The sequence below is a fragment of the Podarcis vaucheri genome (genome assembly GCF_965113315.1).
Source record: "Podarcis vaucheri genome assembly, chromosome: 7".
NCBI lineage: Eukaryota > Metazoa > Chordata > Lepidosauria > Squamata > Lacertidae > Podarcis > Podarcis vaucheri.
In genome coordinates this window covers 60,315,236-60,328,671 of record NC_138765.1, presented here as the reverse complement: position 1 = coordinate 60,328,671, position 13,436 = coordinate 60,315,236, and the positions used below count along the sequence as shown (strand labels likewise).

At 45.8% G+C, this 13,436-nt stretch overlaps 1 protein-coding gene and 1 pseudogene across 4 annotated transcripts in view; one reads left to right on the top strand and one right to left on the bottom strand.

Annotated features, from left to right (window-relative positions):
• NKD1 (NKD inhibitor of WNT signaling pathway 1) overlaps positions 1 to 13,436 on the top strand; it is a 127,084-nt gene that overhangs the window by 30,320 nt on the left and 83,328 nt on the right. The window lies entirely within an intron of this gene.
• LOC309537593 (proteasome subunit beta type-7 pseudogene) lies at positions 360 to 3,120 on the bottom strand (annotated as a pseudogene). The gene is made up of 2 exons: positions 3,050 to 3,120; positions 360 to 1,382 (listed from the first exon to the last, which is right to left on the bottom strand). The product of its transcript is annotated as a proteasome subunit beta type-7 pseudogene (transcript).

The following is a 13,436-nucleotide window of genomic DNA, read 5'->3' as shown; positions in this document are numbered from 1 at the left end:
TCAGGCAGGGGTCTCTCCCAGCCCTGCGCGGAGAGGGCATGGATTGTACCTGGAACCTTCTGCACAGAAAGCAGGTGCTCTGCTACCTAGCAAAGGCCCATCCCCAAAGGATGCCCATGTGAGGGGCTTCAGTGTCAGCAAGCGCATCTTCAGGGTTTCTCCTCCTCCTTACCCTGCCATGCACTCCAAACCTGAGATCTCTGTGTGGCTCCCATGCTATAGGTCGCAGGGCCAGAATAGACATTTCTGCACTTGCATCCCCCTCTGCATGCTGCAGGACCCAGGGAAGACACCTCCAACCAACTATCTCAACGACAGCAAGTTTTGTGGTTTTATTTGCTGCTTTCTTTCCCCCCCCCCAATTCGTATTGGTTTTTATTAAATCTGCATACAGAACATTAATGCCAGCATACAGATACAGAATTCAGATATGAAAATTCTCGATCCTCTTCCACTGCCCAGAAGTTTCCAGTAAGTCAGGATGTATCCATTGTTTGCACAGTCTCATCTGCCACTTCAAGATCCAAGGGTGTAACTTTCGTATAGAGCACACCTGTAGTTCCCCTCTCACAGCTGTATCGCCCTTGCCTTTTCCCTTTTTTGTTGGCCGTATCATAAGAACGGAGAAAGTCCAGCTTGTTCTTACTGAGGACGCAAATATCAATGTTACTGCTAGAGCCCAGATCATTGTATATGCCAGCTGCTATGGCATCTCTCACAAGCTGGCTTCTTCCTCCTCCATGTCAGGCTTGAATTTGTCTTCAAAAACTGCCATAGCTGCCAATGAACCTGAACCCATTGTGATGTAAGGCAGTTTGTCTGTAGATCCATGGGGTTAGATGCTGTAAAGATGGGCCCCAGTGACATCTACCCCACCCAGAACCAGGGCTGTACCAATGTAACCTTGATACCTGAAGAGCATCTGCTTGAGCATCCAGTTGGCTGTGACCACCCTTGGAAGCCGTCCAGTTGAGAGCGAGTGGAGTTCCATGTTAGAAGAGATCAACTGAGTTGTCATTTCTGTGTCTGCAGCCATTCCAGCACCATAAACATTAAATGTTTGGAGATATATGGTGTATTTTTGAACAGTTCTTGTCAGCAACAACCATCCCTTTAGTGGCTCTTGTATCTGCTCCAAGTACTATCCCATCCTTAAACACTACCCCAGCAATGGTGGTGCCAGTCTTGCGGGCTGTGGGAAGATGCAGCCCCTTCTTGGTCCCCTCTGCTTCAAGCTGAGAATTCTGGGTGCAGTTGTGGAAGCTGAATCATCCGGCAGCGTCAGCCTGCGAGGCTGCAAGACGGAGAGCGTCGCTATCTTGCTTGGACTTGATGGGTTTCCCCTCAGGCGGCGGTGGCAGCGGCCTTCTATTTGCTGCTTTCTTGAGCAGACATTTATTTATTTCATAAAATTCATATCCCGCTTGATTGTAAGAAAGCAAGCAAGCAAACAAACAAACAAACAAATCCTCAAAGTGGTTTGCAACAAGAATAAAACTATAAAACTATGAATAAAAACAGTTGTTTGATTTTTTAAAAAAATAAAACCAATGGTATGCTAAAAACAGATTAAAACACATGTCAGCATTCTGCATAATCTAGATAGGCTTGCCTTAAAAAATGCTTTTAGCAGGTGCACCAAAAATAGTACAGTGAAGTAACCTGCCTGGTGTTAGTAGGCAGGGAGTCCCAAAGTGAGGGAGCCACCACACTAAAAGATCCATTTCTGACAAAAATTTTGTGGCACCTGCAACACTGCAGGTCCACAAATTGAAGTGGTCAAGTGGGAATATATGAGGTATGGTGATCTCGCAAATAAGCTGCTCTCAAGTTCTTAAGGGCTTTATATGTGAATAGTAATACCTTGACGTTCCATGGACTTTTTTTTGGGTGGAGGCACTGTTTGTTGCTTGCACTGCATGCATTTATATATATATACTTGACCACCTAGCAGAGTTTCCAGAGTGGTGGTTTATTGCATATTGCACTTGATAGGTTTGTGCAGAAGTTATATGACATGACCAGTTTAGTGGCTCTTATCCTTCACTTTCCAGTGTGGTTTTCCATTGCTTTTTAATTACCAAGCTCTTTGTGGTCAGAAAAGTGCACCAGAAATTGCAGGATAACAACCAAATAGCTTGTCTGGAAGCACCCCAAGTTTTACCTTCCAAGGTTCACCTTGCTTAAATCTCTCAATGTCGTGCATTGTAATCGTGCCAGCCAACAATTTTAACTCCTCTGCAGACCAGTAAATGCTATTAAATGCTATGAAATCTTGATGCAATTTGCTCTGACGATTTGCTTCCTTGACCAGATCCTCCTTTCCCCATGCGTCACGACTCTTGGGTCTACACAGCATTTGCCCAGACTTTGCAGACTTCTGCGTGGATATTTTCTTTTCCTAGGGAGCTAAAGAATGTAATTTGTCCTGGGTAAGGTTCTCTCTTCACTTGTGTTGCATATGGAGCAGTGATTTCTTTTTCTTTCTTTTTTTGGTGGGGTTGGGGGAAGAGCCTAAGGGGTTATGTTGTTGCAGTTCCACAGGCGCCAGCGCACTGGCACGCCACAGGTGATCTCGGAGCGAATGTTGTTTAAAGCGTCCGTCCCACGGCTTCACAAATGTGCTCTGACCAGAGGATGTTTTTTTAAACTTCAAAGGGCTTTTCAGGCTGGCTCCGAGCCTCCCAGACTGAGTCCGCAGTTGTTGGGGATTTTTTTCTTCTCCTCAGCTCTCTTAGTGTGTTGAATCCTGTGCGATTTTTGGGTGCGGGGGGGGGGGATGTGGTGTTTTTTGTTCAATCAGCCTTGACCATCGCCACCCCACCCCAGTCAGATGAATTTGTAAACACAAACAGTATATCACAGGGACATGGTTTATATACCACTTTAATTTTGTTGTGAAACTTTCCCTTAAAAAAAAAAGAACATACATTAAAAGGAAGAGCAATTTGCAAATAAAATAAATGAGGAGAGGAAGGCCGGGGGCTGGGGGAGAGAAGCACAGAAGAGCCTTTTCACTCGCCACCATATTAAGAGTTCTTTTCTGAACCTGGAGATCAAGCAGGAGAGTTCTATGGCAGGTATCGCAGGAGGAAATTGGGATATTCCTGCTTTAGCCATGTTAACGTTTTGACTTAGATCCTTTCGTCAGAATTTAATCTCCAAATGGATGGTGTTCCAGATTCAAACCTACTGGCAGCTAGTAAAATGAGAAAGCAGTTTTCGTTGTTCCCTACTCTCTTTCCTGGATCACCCTAAAACAATTGCATCTGTGTCTGTGTATGGCGTTGTTGCCTCCATTATTAGTCCCACCCAAGACTAGTCCAACTGAAATTGGTGGACATGACAAACATGGGCCCCCCAATTTCAGTAGATCTATACTGATTAGAACTTGGTTGGCTACAGTTGCTTCAATACCACTTGCTGGAAACCACAGGGGTGATGGGAAGAGTGCTCTTGTACATAGCTTGGGGATACTGTACTTCGTTGTCACTTGAGGCTCAGGGAGCCTCAATGGCACAGAGTGCCTACCATCAGCTTTGGCTGGTGGCCCAGCTGTACCCCCTAGCTGGACAGGGACAGCCTAATTCCTGTCGTCTATGCCAGTGTTTCCCAACCGGTGTTCCGCGGCACACGAGTGTGCCGTGAGACGTTGCCTCGTGTGCCGCGAGATGTCTGGAGGGAGGCGGGCGAGTCGGGCGGCGAGAGGCGGGGCGGCGGCGGCGAGGAGAGGCCGCGCCTCCTGCTGCTGCCTGGCGCTCCTCCTCGCTGCCGGCAGCGCTGCCTGGGCGCCTCCGCGCGACTCTGCCTCGCTGGGTTTGGTCTCCCAGCAGAGACGGGTCACACGCGCCCCTCCCTCCCTCCCTCAGCCTGCGCGGAGGGAGAGCCAGAGAGAGGCATCGCTCCTGCGCGGCGGGAGAGGGAGCAGCCGGAGCGATGCCCCAAACAAAGGCATGGGACCGGAGGGGAAATCCTCTCCGAGGAGGATTGAGCGCAGCTGAGAGAAGCCTTTCGAGGAGCTGCCGTGTCCCCTGGAAACCCCCTTCCCAGCTCTGCCTGCCTGCCTGCCCAAAGCAAGGGGGAGGGAAAAAACTTTCACTTTTGTGCGTCCCTCCCGGCGTGACGCTGCGCGCTGACGTCACGGGGCGGGGCTTTAATGGTGGTGTGCCGCGAGATTTTTTTTCAGTACACAGGTGTGCCGTTGCCCAAAAACGTTTGGGAAACACTGGTCTATGCTCTAAAAACCTCCAGGTGGTATATGTGGGGCTGCCTCTGAAGACAGTTTGGAAATATCAGCTGGTGCAGAATTTCACAACCAGGTTGCTTATTGGTTTCAGCATATTATACTGATCCTGGTCCAACTGCACTGGCTGCCAATTAGTTTCCAAGCCCAGTTCAATGTGCTGGTTTTGACCTATAAAGCCTTAAGCGGCTTAGGACTGCAGTACCTCAAGGTTTGCCTCTCCCCATATGAACTGACCCAGACCTTGCAACAATCATCTGAGGGCCTTTTTCGTGTGCCTCCTCCACATGAGATCTGTCAGGTGGCAACACGGCCCTTTCTGTGGTGGCTCCCCATTTGTGGTATGCTCTTCCCAGGGGGGCTTGCCTGGCACCTTCATTATACATCTTTAGGCACCAGACAAAAACATTCCTCTTCAATTTGATCTTTGGCTGATCAACATTCTGTGTCCTTTTAAATGTGTTTGTGGAAGCGGGGGTGGGGTTATAGGTTTGTTTTGTTCTTGTTTTTATCATGTACTTTTTGTTTTTATGCTGTGACGGATGAAGGGTGGTATATTAAATAATTAAATATATATATGAAAACATCATTTGAACATCACTATACCCTATGTGCTTCTGTTCCCCCATGATTCCCCCATGGAAACAGCAGGAAAGAACTGTATGCTGGTATTTTGTCCCATGATTTTCCAGGTTAAGGGGACTGCAAACAGATTTCCTCTGGAATAAAATAACAAAGAAATGCATGTTAAACGTGTGCTATATTCCATTAGTTTCCCAGAAACGGCTTTTATGTCACATGAAGGCTCAATTATAATGTGGAAATTAACAGTTAGGGAAATGGAATACACTGAACTGTGGGGAAACCAAATTTACTGACAAAGAATTCTCACACATAATGTCTGTGTAACACTTGAAAACCACTTTTGAAAGTTGCCACAGTATTGAGACAAGTCGATGAAGAAGCCATATAGGCCTGTGAAAGTGAAGTCAATTAGTGAGACTGAGTGGACATTATTCCATCATGCTTAATAGTGCTATGATTAAGTAGCAGGAAATATTCCATCATTAGTCTTCATTTCCTCCTCTTGAATCCCCCCCAACCCCAAGACTTTTTCAAGAAGGAGCTCCTTTGTAGGGATTTTCTTTTTTTCATGGTGTCAGCGAAGTGGTGCATTTTTGTTGTTGAGAGTTTAAAGAGAATTTGTGAAGGAGTTTCAGAGTGAATTGAGAATGTGGGGAGAAGGGAAAGACAGGATTTTCCCCCTCTGCTTCAGAGATCCCCCCCCCCCGCTTCTTGCTACCATATTTTATATTATAATGAATTCTGGCTTTTTGTATTTCTGTTATAATGAACTTTGCCTTTTTATATATTTCTAATATTGTGTGTGTTTGGGCATGCACACATGTTTCTGCATTCTTATTTTCTGGATGCCATCTCATAATTTTGGTCCCCTTCCACTGAAGTATTGGTCTGGTACTTTGCTTTTCTGATGAGAAATCAGGGTTCGATCACTTTGATCTGTAGAACTTTCGCTTCTACAAGTTCCAGGCGATGTCCATTCTGTGTTTTCTAAGGGGTCATTACACTAGTGTGGGGGCGCCTGCATTTTGGACCTCACAGCCTGTTGACGTTAGGCAGGCACCATCACTTTACTCTTCTGCGTACATGCTCAGAACTACCGTGTACAGTTCTGGTCAAGGTAAAGGTAAAGGGACCCCTGACCATTAGGTCCAGTCGTGACCGACTCTGGGGTTGCGGTGCTCATCTCGCTTTATTGGCTGAGGGAGCCGGCGTACAGCTTCCGGGTCATGTGGCCAGCATGACTAAGCTGCTTCTGGCGAAACCAGAGCAGCACACGGAAACGCCGTTTACCTTCCCACTGGAGCGGTACCTATTTATCTACTTGCACTTTGACATGCTTTCGAACTGCTAGGTGGGCAGGAGCTGGGACCGAGCAATGGGAGCTCACCCCGTCGCAGGGATTCGAACCGCCGACCTTCTGATTCGCAAGTCCTAGGCTCTGTGGTTTAACCCACAGCGCCACCCACGTCCCCTCACCTCAAAAAGGATACAGTACTGTGGAATTGGAAAAGGTTCAGAAAATTGTAACTAACATGAGCATGGGGATGGAGCAACAGCCCCATGAAGAAAAATAGCATTTGGGACGTCTTAGTCTAGAGAAAAGGCGACTAAGAGGCAGCATGACAGACCATTATAACATTGTGCATGGCATGGAAAAAGTGGATAGAGAAAAGTTCATTTCCCCCTCTCGTAACACCAGATCCCATGGACATCCCGTGAAGCTGAATGCTGGAAGATTTAGGGCAGACCTAAGAGAATACTCCTTCAAACAGTGCATAGTATACCCTGTATACCTGAAGGAACACCTCTACCCCGTCGTTCAACCCGGACACTGAGCAGGAGCTCAGAGGGCCTTCTGGCTGTTCCTCACTGCGAGAAGTGGAACTTCAGGGAACCAAACAGAAGGCCTTTTTGGTAGTCACCCCCCAGCTCCCCGTGGAATGTCCTCCTGCCAGATGTCAAAGAGTTAATCTATATAATTTTTTTATAGACATCTGTTTCGAGAAGCTTTTACTGTTTGACATTGTTGTTGTTTGTTATAGTTAAACTATAGAACTCACTCCGACAGGAAGCAGGAATGGCCACCAACTTGGATGGCTCTAAAAGGAGGTTAGACAAATTCATGGTGGGAGAGGGTTATTGGTAGGCTACTAGCAATGATAAAAGCTATGCTCTGTCTCCACAGCTGAAGGCAGTGATGCTTCTGAATGCCAGTTCCTGGAAACCACAGGAGGAGAAAGTGATCTAGTGCTCACATCCTGCTCTGTGGTTTCCCACAGGCCACTGTGGGAGCAGGATGCTGGACTGGACTAGATGGGCCACTGTGTATGCTGAATGGCAGCAGCTCTCTGGGATTTGCCAACCCTTTGTGGAGACGCTGAGGCCTGAACCCAAGCTGTGGCCCTTTGAGGATTTCCTCTGCAGTAGCCAGACAGCTGAGATGTGCCAGTGGAAGAGCCACCTATTTTTGTGGAGTGGATAAGCTTTAAAGGGCACCCTTTTAAAATAAATAAATAAATCCGCCAAATGACCTTCTTCAGAAGTCTATTCTTGGGAGTGGCAGGCATATCTCTGTGTGTGCCTTAAGTGAAATGCATGTCAAAATGTTTACAAAAGAATTCAAGTGGAGGCTTTTAGGGGGAGTTGGGAATGTTAGCCTTTTGTCAAGATGGGCTTTGTGATGGAAAGTCTTTCTCTAATGAGAGCGAATTTAATGCCTCCTGTGTGGGCAGGGGCCTCTTTGCATTGTCCAAAGCTTCAGAAGTGAAGGAGAGGTTTTCAGCTTAATGAGCATCTTAACTCTGGCCTTCTCCAAGGCACGCAAAATGTCACCCTGGTGAGTGAGCCTGAGAGGCGGAAGTGGCTATCAGGAAAGCCTGTGATGGACATGGGCAAACTCTTGGGTCTGCTGCCCCCTTTTCATTTCCTGCTCAGAAAAGGGCGCTGCAGCAGCAGTTGATAATTAGTTGAAGTGAGCAATGAAGAGGAGTTGCGTTGTGTTGGCTGATCGGCTGTGTTGTCAGCCTGTTTGAATTTTGTACCTCTATTTATGATTATTTATTTTTACATGTGGCATTATAAAGCCTTATAAGGATCTGGTATGTCATGGACTGTCTCTCCCCACACGAACCAAACCAGACCTTTGTTTATCATGTGAGGTTCTTCCCCATGTACCTCCTTCGGAGGGAGGCACAGAAACTGGTGACCCAAGAATGAGCCTTTTCAGTGGTGGCTCCCTATTTCCGAAAAGCTCTCCACAGAGAAGCTTTTCTCTGGCGCTGGTGCTGCCTGTTTTTAGGCATTGGGCAGCACCATTTTTATTCAGTCAGACATTCGGACCTTATCTTTTTAGTGGGGTGGGGCTGAGTTGGATCTGCTCTTGTAGACGTATTGGTGAACATTTGTTGTTTTTAATAGTTGTTTTGGGAAGCCACTTTGAGTCCATCTTTCTGAAAAAAGCAGCACCTCCCACTTTTTTGTTACAACAACTCTGTGAGGTAGGTTAGGCTGAGAGACAGTGATCAGCTCAAGGTCACCCAGTGAGTTGCATGGCTTGGGTGGGCATTTGAACCCTGGCCTCTCCCAGTTCCTTGTCCGGCTCCCTAACCATTGCACCATCATGCTGGTGCTCTCCCTTGCCATCTGCTTTCCTCTTCAACTTTGAAAGCCTATTCCTCCCTTCTCTGCTTTTTGCATCCTCTGTATTATTTAAAGCTTAAGAGAATTAAGACAATTTCCTTCTGTCTGTAAAGGAGTTAATAGCATCTTTAGGCACTTTAAAATACATTAATAAAGACAACTTCTCTGATGAATATTGGATTATAGGGATGGGTTTATTCCAAGCGCTGTGTGGTTTTCAAAGGGCTCAGCCAATCTGGCTACAATAATCGTAGCTGTTGGTCTTTGCGTGTCGTCTGCTTCTCCTCCCCCTCCCAAGTTTCCCCCCTCCCCGTGAAGATTAAGACAGATCTCTTTGCTTCACCCTGCCAGGAAATTCTCCCCCACCCCAAGGCCCAGCTCTGTATATTTTGGCAGATTTGGATGCCTTCCCTCTTTAACATGAGCATCTTGAGCTATGAGCCTGCCGTATGCAACTTGCTGCTAATCCAAGCCCGGTGTTGACCAGGAGTGGTGAACTATTGGACTTCAAGAAGCTGCTGGACTCTTGCTCCCATCAGCCCCATCCAGTAAGGCCAACAGTCTGTGATGATGGGAGTTGCAGTCCAACAGCCACTGGAGGGCCACAGGCTCCCCACCCCTGATGCAAACAGACTGTGGGCATGATTTTTCAAAACAATTATTTCCAGGAGGGGAAATGTTGCAGAGCATCTGCTTTGCATGCAAGAGGTTCCAGCCGCTCCAGGCAGACCTGAGAAAGAATCAGCTCTGGGGGTTTTTCCCCACTAGGGAAGGAAAATAGCCCAGGTGTGGTGGAAGTATGACATTGCTGTTTTGCAAACAACTATAAAATACACACACATCTGCCTCGTCATTTGTGGAGGGGCTGTTGCTCACAGGCAGAACATTTGACTTGCATGCAGAAATTTCCCAGGTTCAGTTCCTGGCATCTCCAGGTAGAGATTATTGCCTGAAACCCAGGAGAGCTGCTGCCAATCAGTGTAGACAATACTGAATCAGATGGCTCAATGGTCTGATTCTGTATAATGCAGTTTCCTGTGTTCCTATGATAAGCTAAGGCTTAGGGTGGAAGCACAGAGCAGAAATTAGTTTCCTTTGACTAACGGCACAAAATTTAGTGGAGGGAGAGACAGAAAGAGAGCGTGTGTCTCTGTTGGTTCTTAAATGTTTTAAGTATGTGCATCCTCAAGCCAGGAAATTTTGAGTCTTGCATTGTCAAATGCTATTTGGCTTCCATTTCCCTGTGTGCGTGTGCACACACACGTTAAAAAAAGAGGACTTTTAAAGTGCGGAAATTAGAGATGACATAGAAGGGATGGGGCCTTTGCCCTGCCCAGACCCTTTATTTTTGACAGTTTTGGCCAAAAGTTCCTTTAGTTGTATGGAACAAGCAGTTGTTTTGCCCCCAAGAGAGTGACCCCTCCCCCCCGGTCTCTTTTTCACAAAGGGTTTGCAGCACAGCTGCCCAAATGTTTTGTGTTATTGCTTATTAGTGAAAATTTTCCCCAATAAGAGCAAATTATTATTGCTCCCTTGTTACTTGAGATGTAATATCCTTTTCATGTTGTTTTGGCACAGGGACTTTTGAGATATTTATCAGGTGTGTGTATCCATATTGCTGTTCTTGTTGTTTTCGTCACGGTTATGTAAAAGGTGGTTTTAGTCTTGTTCCCCCTGATAAGTATAGAATTAGTTCTCTCTTTTGAATTGCATCCAAGTTTTATAAAGTGAGCCTGAAGACTAGGGCTTTCTGGTAAATATCCTCATCCCCTCCTCCTGCTAAAGTTGGATCTGACTTTTGTTATCATTACAGTTGGTGCATTTGGCAGTATGCATTTTTAATAATTAAGAGATAAAACTTGTCTTTTTCTTTGGCATCCAGTATGTCTGGCATTCTCTCATTTTGTTTGCTGGAGTTTCCTTTTCATTCTTTTTCCAACAGAGAGCTTGTGCAATGCACTTTTCACAACGAAGGGTTGGCAAATTTCACTCATCACTCTTTCTTTTTTGAGACCTGGAATAGAATTCAGATATTTTAGTCCTTTCCTCCCTCTCCCCACCTCATGATGTTGCAGTCGCCTCCTAGGTTATTTTGAGATAATTCAGTTATTTGGGGGGGTGACATTAGGTGCTATAACAGCAACACAACATTTTCTGTTTACTTGTGGCTTTTGTGGAGCTGAGGCAATTTTATATTTGAAAGTTTTTCTCCAACATGCTTTGGATGTCAAAGCTCTCTAGGGGATTTTTTCAGATGGCTGATAACAGATAAACTTCACGTTCAGAGTTGAACAACTGCAAGAGAAAGTATTTGGTTGCTTTTTTTTTGAAATATTCACAATGCCTTTAATTTGTTTGGACTCTGGTGTGTGTGTTTGTGTGTGTGTGTGTGTGTGAGAGAGAGAGAGAGAGCAAGAGAGAGCGCAACAGAGCCATGCTTGCCTGACTTCTGCCTCTGGCTTGACTGCAAGGGTAGGAAAAAAATTTCCCACCTGAGGGATGCATTTTCTTATGAGAAATGGGCCAGAAGCAGAAGTAGGAGGAGCAGTAGACATGACACTTAACCTCTGCACAATTGTCTGCACATGCTCAGTTTCTTCTTGCAGGCTTTCCGTGGGCTACTGAGAGGACAGAGTGCAGGTTTTATTGCAGGTGTATTCTGCATTGTGGTTAACACAATGGCTTCAGTCACACGGCAGTTCATCTAGTTTTCCTAACTGTTAATTTCCACATTATATTTGAGCTTTCAAATGACATAAAAGCCACTTCTGGAAATATAGCTGAATAGAGCACAAATTTAGCTTTCATTTCTGTGTTATTTGCAAATGCTTCCCCCCTCCCCCAGAATCCAGTAACATTGAAATGACCAATTTTAGTTACTTTGTAGTGTATTTCACTGAAGGATGCTGTAGTGCCCCAATGGATTTGTTATTGTGTACTTTAATTGTGTGGGGGGTTTTTTTATAACCGTAAACAGCTTAGAAACTATTTTGGCATGTAAGTGGTTAATAATAATAATAATAATAACAACAATAGCAACAACAACAACAACAGAAACTGCAATCAAAGGCTTTGCCACGTGGAAACCATTTTAAGTGCACTTTGTACAGCAAGTCATCTTGACAAACGCGTTCCTTTGCAACGCTGACAAATTCTTCCACCGAGGCGTCTGCTGTTCAGTGCTCTGTGTATGTGTATGTCACTTTTTATGTAAAGTTTTAAAACATTATTTATGCAAAATGAATTGTGAGCTAGGTTTTCGCAAGCTATAAATACCTTAAGTTCAGAGTCATGCCGTCTTCAGCGTGATCAGCAACAGAATGTCCTGAGGAAAAGTTAAACAATTTGACAAAGACAGAGTCCCCTGTTCCCAGAGAATAGGGTAGATTTTCTGGGAAGAGCAGAACCCAGGAGCACAATTGCACAACCGTTAATAAGTAGCTTTCGTTTGTCTGAATTACTCCCTTGGCTATGGGGGAATTGTTCCCTGGCTCAGTGGTAGAGCATGCAGCATGCAGACGGTCCCGTGTTCAATCCCGAGCATCTCCTGGTAAGGCTAGAGTGTCCCCTGCCTGAAACCCTGGAGAGCCATTGCCAGTGTAGTGACCTTGAAGGACCAATATTCTGACTCCCTATAAGGCAGCTTCTTTTGTTCCTATGCTTCAGTGGTACATCTCATAATAGTAAGGATTTCTGCTGCAAGTCAAGAAAGCTTGCTGAACCAGCTTTGTGATTGCTAAGTCATATATGGGAAATCACATGCCCACTTTCCCCAAAAAGTCCAGAAGAAATGGGGGGGGGAGGGAATAGCCAACCCTAGTGGTTTTACATGGATGCCAATTTGCAACCAGCACTTCGTGCAATGCAAATGCATTGAAAGGATGCAGAAATGCCAGACTTGTGGTGCTCTTTCTGTTGCTCAGAGCAAGGGGCATTGTGAGAAATTAAAATGGTGGCTCAGACCCAACTACCTGGTGCTGATGGCAAGATTGGTTACCTCCAAGTAAGCCTGGAGGTAGGGGGCATCACCTGCACAGGGTGGGATCCCGTTACTACAGAGGCCAAACAGATGCTTGTGAGAAGCCCAGACACAGGACCTGAGCACAACAGCTTCACTTTTCCCACACTGCCTCTAAGGTTGGAGACTATACATGGCTATTGTGACTAGCGACCCTTGGAAGCCTTGCCCTCCACCTGCTCAAGATCCTTGCCTAAGATTGGCAAATGTGGCCAGTAGTCACTTAGATTTTCTGAATCCGGGGAAGGTTTCTTGAGGAGTGGTTTTACCACTGCCTCCTTCAAGCAAAACTTTTTGCAAAAGTTGAATTTTAAAGTGGCCCAGGTTGGTGCCATCAACACGTCTTCTGGTCTGCTTTTAACCAAAGGGAGAAACGGAGTCCGTGCATTATACAGTTTGGCCCTAAGATATACATGTGCTAAAAGCCATATGAGTGGTCCAAAGCACACTATTAATGCCACCACTCTTGCTGATGTGTCAGTGATTAAAAGTGTGCTTAAGGAATCTGGCTGTGATCCGAAGCTCCACAAGGCTTCTGACGCACACACAGCCCGTCAGCTGCCCCCGTCGCTCCAGATGGAGAAAATCGGAAAGCATCTCCTTGTAAGAAGTTCCTGATGTGCACTGGAGCCCTCGCATGAATGCAGAAACCGCTGGATTATGGCAACCGAGAGTATGTGCAAACAGGGAGAGGGAGAGAAATTTCTGGCTCCCAGATCAAAAACTCTTGCTCCGTTCGAGAAATAGGCTATAAGAGTTTTGGTCCTCATTAAGCTTACATAGAAATATGTAACGCATATTTCAGACATGGCAAAAATAGAACACCCCCCCCCCGCCGCCTTTTGGTAGAGTACTAAAGATTTTAATATGTTTAAGCCTTTACTATTCAAGCAAGCGGTTTCCATGTGGAATGTAACTTAAGAACACCCAAGTTTTAAACTTCCTCTTCTC